We start from the raw sequence: 8,881 nt of genomic DNA on the forward strand, positions 1-8,881 counted from the left end.
ATATATATAATGTTTAGCTAATCACATAATCAACAACAACTAAACCCAATACCTAATCCTACGTCGATTAGGTAACCCTGTTTAGTTTCCACCAAATGATCCAACCCAAAGTAAATCATAGGCACATCCTTAAATTCAACTCTTCCTAAATCCAAACATAATCCAATGATCCTTAATAACAATCATGAACTCATCAAATGCAACCAACCCCTAATTAATCAAACCATCACATAATACAAACTCCAAGATGGGCACTACTCTAATTCAGAAAATTATCCATCCATTACATCCCATTATTATCCACCACACATCATACATCGAACATGCATAATCATCCTCATGACCCCCTCTAACCATCAAATCTGATAATCAATCTCATCATATTTAAAACCCAACCAACAATCAATCCAATAATCCAAAGAATGATCACATAACAATCTATATTAACCAATCACTATATCCACAAATACCAACCCAATACAAACCCTAATCACTCCAACACATACCAATAACGATCATGTGTCTATTTACATAAATCATTTACTAAATAACCATCACGAATCGACTTATCACAATCAAATTCCAAATCCTAAACATTTAATCCATTTGATCGACCACCAAACATCATAAATCCAACACACAAAATTCTTCCACATAATTCATCATCAATCAAACACTAATCCAAACTCATCACAAAGCCTTCTAAATCCGCTAACCAGCCCAAGATTCAATCCAAATCAATATATCAAAGCTAAATTCCAATTCCTTAACCATGAATCAATTTCACACTAAGAAGAAAACTAGTGGTAGACACTTACCTTGAGGGATGGCAGCAAACCAGTAGCTAACAACCCTACAACCCACTGCCAGAAGCTACAAAGGATACCCATAATCAATTCTTCCAATGATCAATCCATAAAACCAATCATATAGCAAAAGATTTGCTGAAACCCTAATTCACAGCACTAAACTCACCTCAAACAGATCCCTAACTCTTCAGCCGAGACCTCCACAACTCCAAGAAATGGACTTGGCAGTGACCGGCAACTGGGAAGATCCACCACATACTGGTCCAATGCTTCCTCTATTCCAGAACAGAAAGAACATCACCAAGAAGATCAATCAAACAAGATCTTAAAGCCGTATGATTCAAGGTGAAGCATACCTCAATTAAACTCTCCCTGGTGATGTCGCCCACTTCGATCCAGTAATTTTGGAGTTGCAAGTCAAACTCCAGTGAACAGATAGAGGAGAAGAACTGAGAGAGCTCAATCTACCGAGAGAGATGCGAACCAATTCCCCCGCTGCCGTGCCCTAGCTCCGCCGGATCACCTCGATCGCTCGCAAGAAACAACCACCAGGATGCCTACTCTGTCGGAGATGATTGGTACCCTTCGAGCTCCAACGTCCTATCTCCGGTAACTCAGCAAGAACTCAATCGCAGTGGATGAGACCTCTCCGTCGGCGATCTAGGGCAGGAAGAGGAAGGGAGGAGGGATCCACACCTCAAGAGGGAGAGGACGGAGAACCCGCCCTGCAAAGCTCCGGTGGTTGCTTGCGCCGGCGACACCGAGAGGCGGAGAGGAGAAATCGCCGGAGAGGGGCTCGGGCAGAGGGAATCGGGGAGGAGGAGATCGGCGTCGGGTTTGGGGAAAACGGCACTTGGGAAGGGAATTAAAGGAAAAGAAAATAACTTATAATTATAAACATTTCCTCACCTAAACAGGTATCCCAAACAGGCCTTATCTGTACTCGAAATTGATCCCCTCAAAACCCATCTTACGAGCTCTGAAAAATTCTCAGAAAATTTCTAAAAATTCCGAAAAAATTCTATAAGGCTATTTCCCAAATAACCCTATCTATTTAATTTTTTTGATATCTTACAGAAAGTCCTGGTGTTGCGAACCAGGTGAAAGACTGGACTAGCCGGAAAGCAGATGTCCAGCAGAAAGTCCGGAAGCGTCGAGTGCTGAGCAAAAGTCCAGTCGATCTGGAGGATCGCACTGGCAACAGGTAAATCTCCTGAGTGGAGTAGGTGAGGACGCGTACCCCGTAGAGGGAACAGTAGGCGTCGGGTCGACCTAGGGTTTCCGGTCGGAAATCCGAAGTTAGACCCGGACAGTCCGGAGACTGTCATAATATTCTTTATCATATTCATACTGTTGTTTTATGCTAACTTTGTGTTGCAGGATATTGTTTGGGACTAACATGTCTTGCAGGTACAAAATAATGAAGTTTTCCCTCGGATGAATAGTATCTGAGGCGCCTCCATGGAGCTTGGAGGCGCCTCGGGTGCAAAAGCTGACCTGGCCGCGAAGCAGGGTTGAAGGCGCCTCGGTTGGCTATGGAGGCGCCTTGGAAGGTGCCTTGGAAGGCGCCTTGAAGACCTATGAAGGCGCCTTCAAGGTGATAAGCGCAGAATGGTCAGCGCTCATCTGCACGGTGGACTCGGAGCTATGGAGGCGCCTTCGGAGGCTTTCAAGGCGCCTTGGATGCCCTTTATAAGGGGCCTTCGAGCAGCAATGAAAATCAACAATTGACAAGCTTTCCTTCTGCTGTGTGCTGCTCAAGAAACGACTCTAAAGTGCTGTTGCAGTCACCGACATCCCGAAGCTTCAGTTATTATTTTGTTGTCGGTATTATTTCAATTCCAGTTGTACTTATTTCCTTGTACTTATTCACGATATTTTAGTTGTTGCCTACGGAAAGCGATCAAGGAGCATGGGCCTTCGAGTAGGAGTCGATCTTGGCTTCGAACGAAGTAAACGACTGTGTCTCTGTGTTTGTGTTTATTTACATTTCCGCTGCGTATTTTACTCCGATAGTTTTACGAATCGAACGAAATAGCCGTGAGCGCTATTCACCCCCCCTCTAGCGCGTCTCGATCCAACAAAACCATAAGCCCAAGAGTGAAATAGTTCTAGAAGAAATTAGAGAGGACACATCTACTTCAGTACCAACAGTATAAGATGAAGTACAACAAGAGACTGCAACACGTGTCACACGTGATACACAACCACAGACGGTGCCTCGTCATAGTGGGAGGGTTGTAAGGCAACCTGAGAGATTAATATTTTTGGGAGAGTCTTCAGACTTGATCCCGGGTAAACATGAACCTGATCCCCGGACATATGATGAAGCACTCCAAGATATAGATGCAGTATCTTGGCAAAAGACAATGAATTCTAAAATAGAGTCTATGTACTCTAATAAGGTCTGGGAGCTTGTAGAACCACCTGATGGTGTAAAAGCCGTTGGATGCAAGTGAATCTACAAAAGGAAAAGAGGGACAGATGGGAAGGTAGAAACCTTCAAAGCAAGGCTTGTTGCGAAAGGGTATACTCAGAAAGAGGGAATCGACTATGAGGAGACTTTTTCGTCGATAGCCATGCTTAAGTCTATCCGGATACTCTTGTCCATTGTCGCTCATATGGATTATGAGATTTGGCAAATGGATGTCAAGACAACTTTCCTTAACGGAAGTCTTGAAGAAAACATCCATATGAAGCAACCAGAAGGGTTCATTGAAAAAGGCAAAGAGCATATAGTGTGCAAGCTTAATCGGTCCATTTATAGATTGAAGCAAGCTTCTAGATCTTGGAACATCCGGTTTAATGAAGTAATCCAGTCATATGAATTTATTCAGTTTCCGGATGAGTCTTGTGTATACAAGAAGTGTAACGGAAACGTGGTGGTATTTCTTGTACTATACGTAGATGATATTTTGTTAATTGACAATAATGTCAAGGTATTATCGGACGTAAGGGTATGGTTGTCCAAACAATTTGATATGAAGGACTTAGGAGAATGTGCACACATTCTTGGGATCAAAGTTATAAGGGATCGCAAGAAAAGAATGTTGTGCCTATCCAGAGCTTTATATATAGATTCAATCCTTGCTCGTTTTAGCATGCAAAACTCCAAGAAAGGTTTCTTACCTTTTAGGCATGGAGTAGCCTTATCTAAAGAGATGTCCCCGAAGACATCAAAGGAGATTGAGGACATGAAGGCAGTTCCTTATGCTTCAGTTGTAGGAAGCCTTATGTATGCAATGCTGTGTACGAGACCTGATATATGTTTTGCCGTGTGCATGGTTAGCAGATATCAAAGTAACCCTGGACAAGGACATTGGATTGCTATGAAGCATATTTTAAAGTACCTGAGAAGGACTAGAGATTATATGTTAGTCCACCAAGCAGACGATTTGCTCCCTGTGGGTTACACAAATTCGGATTTCAAATCAGATAGGGACAATAGTAAGTCTACGTCAGGCTATATATTTACTCTAGGAGGTGGAGCCATTGCATGGAGGAGTGTTAAGAAGAAATGCGTCTCAGACTGAACCATGGAAGCTGAGTATATGGCAGCTTCTAAGGCAGCTAAAGAAGCTGTATGGCTCAGGAACTTTCTAATGGACTTAGATGTGATTCCTTGTTTGGCCAAAATCATCACAATTTATTGTGATAATAGTGGTGCAGTTGTACTCGAAGGAACCATGAGCTCATAAGGCAAGTAAACATATAGAGCGCAAGTACCACCTGATACGAGACATCGTCAAGCGAGGAGAAGTTGTCGTCGCTAAGATTGCATCAAAAGATAACCTAGCAGATTCTTTCACAAAGGCCCTTCCGGCGAAAGCTTTTGATAGGCATGTGGAGGGGATCAGAATCAGATATAAGGCAACAGATGTGGTAGCTTTGTCTTTTAGTATAAGTGGAAGATTGTTAGAGAGTATACTAAATGCCTAGCTTTTTTAAACATTTATTTGTTGAAATAAAAGAATCACATTGGTCAATATCTGCATTTATTTATTAAATGTAATTGTTCAATTAATTTATATAGTAGACAACATGGAGTGTGGTGTCACACTCAGAAGATCATGTTGTTGGTTCTCTATAAATTATAAACAGTTGCTCGTGACTAAGATGGAAATGAACAAACCATCAGAATAGTCATAGTGTAATTAAGTATTAGTTTATCTTGACTAATAAATTACACTGATACACTTTAAGTGTATTGAGTATGATCATTTAGGTAAGTTCTTTTTGTACTGACTTAGTAAAAGAACTAAACCATAGTTATTATGGAAGTGTGTGCTCTTAATCCTAATATAATAACAAGCACATATATTTAATATTTATTTTTTTGACTTATCAAAGGGTGAGGTTTAGCTCGATAAATCAATATGCTCGATAAGTTGGGAAATGATATTACTTATAGTGTGTGTTGTTGATTATAGAAGGAATCTATGTCCTAGTTATCTAGGTTGAGAATGTCCCCGAGAGGAGCTCATAAGGATTGCCATGTTAAACCCTGCAGGTGGACCAAGTCCGATATGACAATAAAGTTGAGTGGTACTACTCTTGGAGTTAGATATTAATTAAGTGAGTTGTCAGTAACTTACTTAATTAGTGGGCATTCGTAATCTTAAACACAGGGAGACTAACACACTCATGATAAGAAGGAGCCCATAATGTAATTTGGGATTGGTGCGGTAGTGCGGTAATAACTCTCTAGTGGAATGAGTTATTATCGATGAACTTGAGTTGTGTATTGTGGGCGAACACGGGATACTCAAGCTCATCGGAAGGCCAAAACCAATTTCTCCTCTGGGTCCCTGTCGTAGCCTCATTATAGCCTCAAGTCAATCCAAATGTAAGGCTCTTCTTGGTGTCCAAGAAGTGGGCCGGTCCAATACTTGGTGACCAAGCAAGGGCCGGCCACATCCTCTCCTATCGGGGCCGGCCCTTTGCTTGTTGACCAAGCATGAAGGGGCCGACCACAATATTCAAACAAGGAGGGTTGTTTTTGAATTTTTTGAAAATTATAAAGTTTAAAAGAGAGATTTTAATTTTTTAAAAATTTTCCTTATTTAAATTTGGCCACATGTTTTAATAGAGAGTTTTAAAAGTTTTAAAACTTTCCATTTTTAACCATCCTCATGGTTTAAGAAAAAAGGGAGATAAGTTTTAAAATTAAAATTTTCTATCATCATGTTAAAAAAGGAAATTTTATAAGAGAGTTTTTAAATTTAAAACATGGTTTTAATTTTTAGAAACTTTCCTTTTTTAACTCCTACTTTAGGAAAGAGAGCTTGTAAAATTTTATAAGAGTATTTCTTGTAAAATTTTATAAAAAAATTATTATTCCTTTCCTAAATATGGTGGCCAGCCACCTTGCTTGGTGCCCAAGCAAGGGGCTGGCCAAACTTAATCCTAAACCATATAGGATTGATCACAACCATTGATTGGTGATTGATTCAATCAAGAGGAAAGAAGAGGAAAAATAAAAAGGAAAAAGGAAAAACTCTTAGATGATTTTATTTTTTGTAAAAAGTTTTTCCTTATTTGCCTTGGGCAAGTAATATAAAAGAAGGGGTGAGGGGGCTTCATGATACAACAACTCTTATTCTATTGCTTGGAGGTCTTTTGGTGGCCGGCCCTCTCCCTTCTCCCTTTCCCTTTGCTCTCTTCTCCTTGGTGGTGGTGGTGGCCAAATCTTAGAGGAAGAGGAAGGACTCTTTTGGGTGATGTTCATCTTGGAGGATCGTCGCCCACACGACGTCGAAGGCGAGGCGAGGAATGCGGCAGAAGATCTCGAGGTCATTAGCTTACAAAGAGAAGGTATAACTAGTAATTTTCTTCCGCATCATACTAGTTATTTTCTTTGTAAGAATTATAAATACAAGAGGCAATTAGATCTAGTTTTTCGAATTTATTTTTCGAGTTTGTGTTTTCTTCTTTTTCGAACTTGTGATTCGATTGTTCCTTTTGGTTAACCTAGAGTTATTTAAGGAAATAAATATTAGCTTTCCTTAAAAGGCTTTGCCTACGCGGTGGTGGTTGCTCCCATATCCAAGAAGGCCATGTGCCTCGCCATGCAGTCCTGGAAGCCAATTTTGGAAATTAATATTTATGGAATTAATAACCTAGGTAGATTTGAGTCAATAGTGTTAAGTTCCGCTTGCGATTCAAATCTAAACCATTAAGAACAGATAAGTTATATTTGGAATCAATGATGTTAAGTTCCGTCTGCGATTCCTAATTTAACTTCTAAAGAACACAATAGGTTATTTAAGGAAAGGTTCGACACTTGTACAAAAATTTTTGTACAGTGGAATCGGTACGTTTTCCTAGGATTAGCCATCAAGATGATGAGGAGAGTACCAAGATAGTTGAAGGGGCTCTTCCACTCCTACCACAAAGTCAAACAATCTCTTTTCCACAAAGACTAGCCATGACCAAAATAGATGAAGAATTCAGCAGGTTTCTTAACAAGGTTAAAGATATCTATGTTGAAGTTCCTCTAATTGATACTATTCAATAAATGCCAAAGTTTGCCAAGTTCCTGAAGGACATCATGCCCAATCGAAGAAAGAAGGGAGAGATCAAGACTATAGCTTTAACAGAAGAATGCAGTGCTCTATTTGAGAAGAACACTTCCCTAAAGCTCCAAGACCCTGGAAGCTTTTACATTCCTTGCACCATACATTACAAGAAAATCCTCATTCAACAACACTCAAACGACAACGATTTTATACCAAATCATTATTTTTTTCCTTTTAACAACGATTTTAACAAAAATCATTGTCTTTTAGCATTTTTTTTGGCCTACGACAACGATTTTTAAAAACTATTGTCTATTTTTTTTTTTTGGGGCTATGACAATGGTTTTTAAAGGCTACAACAATAGTTTTTGAAAACTGTTGTTTATGTGCACTTTTTTTGGGATTACGACAACAGTTTTTGAAAACTGTTGGCTATTAAGTGTTGTTGATCACCATTGTTTTTTTTTCTTTCGCCGCTTTTTCCCCTTCGCAATTTTTTGCCGCTGCGTTTTGTCTTTCCCTCTCTCTGAAATTTTTTGCCGCCGCATTCCGCCCCTTTACCTTCTCGATCCCTAAAACTTCTCACTTGCTCTCTCATTTTCTATGGTGATGGTGAGCACGCGACTGTGGGATTGGAGTAGAATGGAAGGATAGAAGAAGGCTTAGAGGTTTTCAATGCTCGGCGATCTCTATCGAGGCATCCTAAACCTCATTGCATACCTCTGATCTGCAGCCACGGATCATACCAATGGCGACCTTAACGACTTGGAAGACTGCCGCATCCTCCAATCATCCCTAGCCCGACGTCTCCTATAGAGAAGGAAACTCCTTTATGGTATATCGATTCCTCCTTCGTTATTGTCCGATCACTTTTCTCATGAGATATTTTCTGGTTAAATCGAATAATTTATGGGTATGCAGCCACTTCATGGCACTTGGCTGATACCGAATGGATTTTTTTCTTTTTTTGCTACAATGATCGTTATCGACGATTCTTTGGTGATGAGTTTAGTAATGATTCTTTGGTGATCGTTATCGAATAATTTTTGTCTTTGCTAGAAAACAAAAATACTTTTCTAGCCAATTAATTCATGTTGTTCTTGATATACGCATGGGTTTAGCAGGTGGAGGAGATACCAGGTGGCTTTCCTTTTGAGATCCAAGATGAGAAGGGAATGAACACTGTTACTCTAAAGAGAAACTATCATGGAGAGAGAGTGTCGAGGTCATAGTTTCCATGCCTAGCCTATGAAGAGAAACTATCATGGCTTGCCAATGAAGGACCTGATTTCAGGTTTGTATTCTTTTCCTTCATTTTGTTATTTTGTATGATTATGCTAAGGAACAACAATACAACATTTTTTTTATGCAGTGATCTGGATGAGAATCTGCAGAAATCTTTTCACAAGTATCTAGAGATAAGAGGAATTTCCCCTTTGACAACCAATTTCCTACATGAGTACATGATAAATAAAGACAGTCGTGAGTATTTGCTGTGGTTGAAGAATTTGAAGCAGTTTATCCAAAAGTAGAATGTTTCAAAAAATTTCAATA

General features: G+C 39.8%; 1 long non-coding RNA gene across 1 annotated transcript; it reads right to left on the reverse strand.

Moving 5' to 3' along the window:
- Window positions 1-409: 409 nt before the first annotated feature.
- Window positions 410-1,382, reverse strand: LOC122025149. The gene is made up of 3 exons (XR_006123609.1): window positions 1,166-1,382; window positions 976-1,084; window positions 410-873 (listed from the first exon to the last, which is right to left on the reverse strand). It is a non-coding gene; the product is annotated as an uncharacterized LOC122025149 (long non-coding RNA).
- Window positions 1,383-8,881: the final 7,499 nt, after the last annotated feature.

The sequence above is a fragment of the Zingiber officinale genome, chromosome 9B (genome assembly GCF_018446385.1).
Source record: "Zingiber officinale cultivar Zhangliang chromosome 9B, Zo_v1.1, whole genome shotgun sequence".
Classification (NCBI taxonomy): domain Eukaryota; kingdom Viridiplantae; phylum Streptophyta; class Magnoliopsida; order Zingiberales; family Zingiberaceae; genus Zingiber; species Zingiber officinale.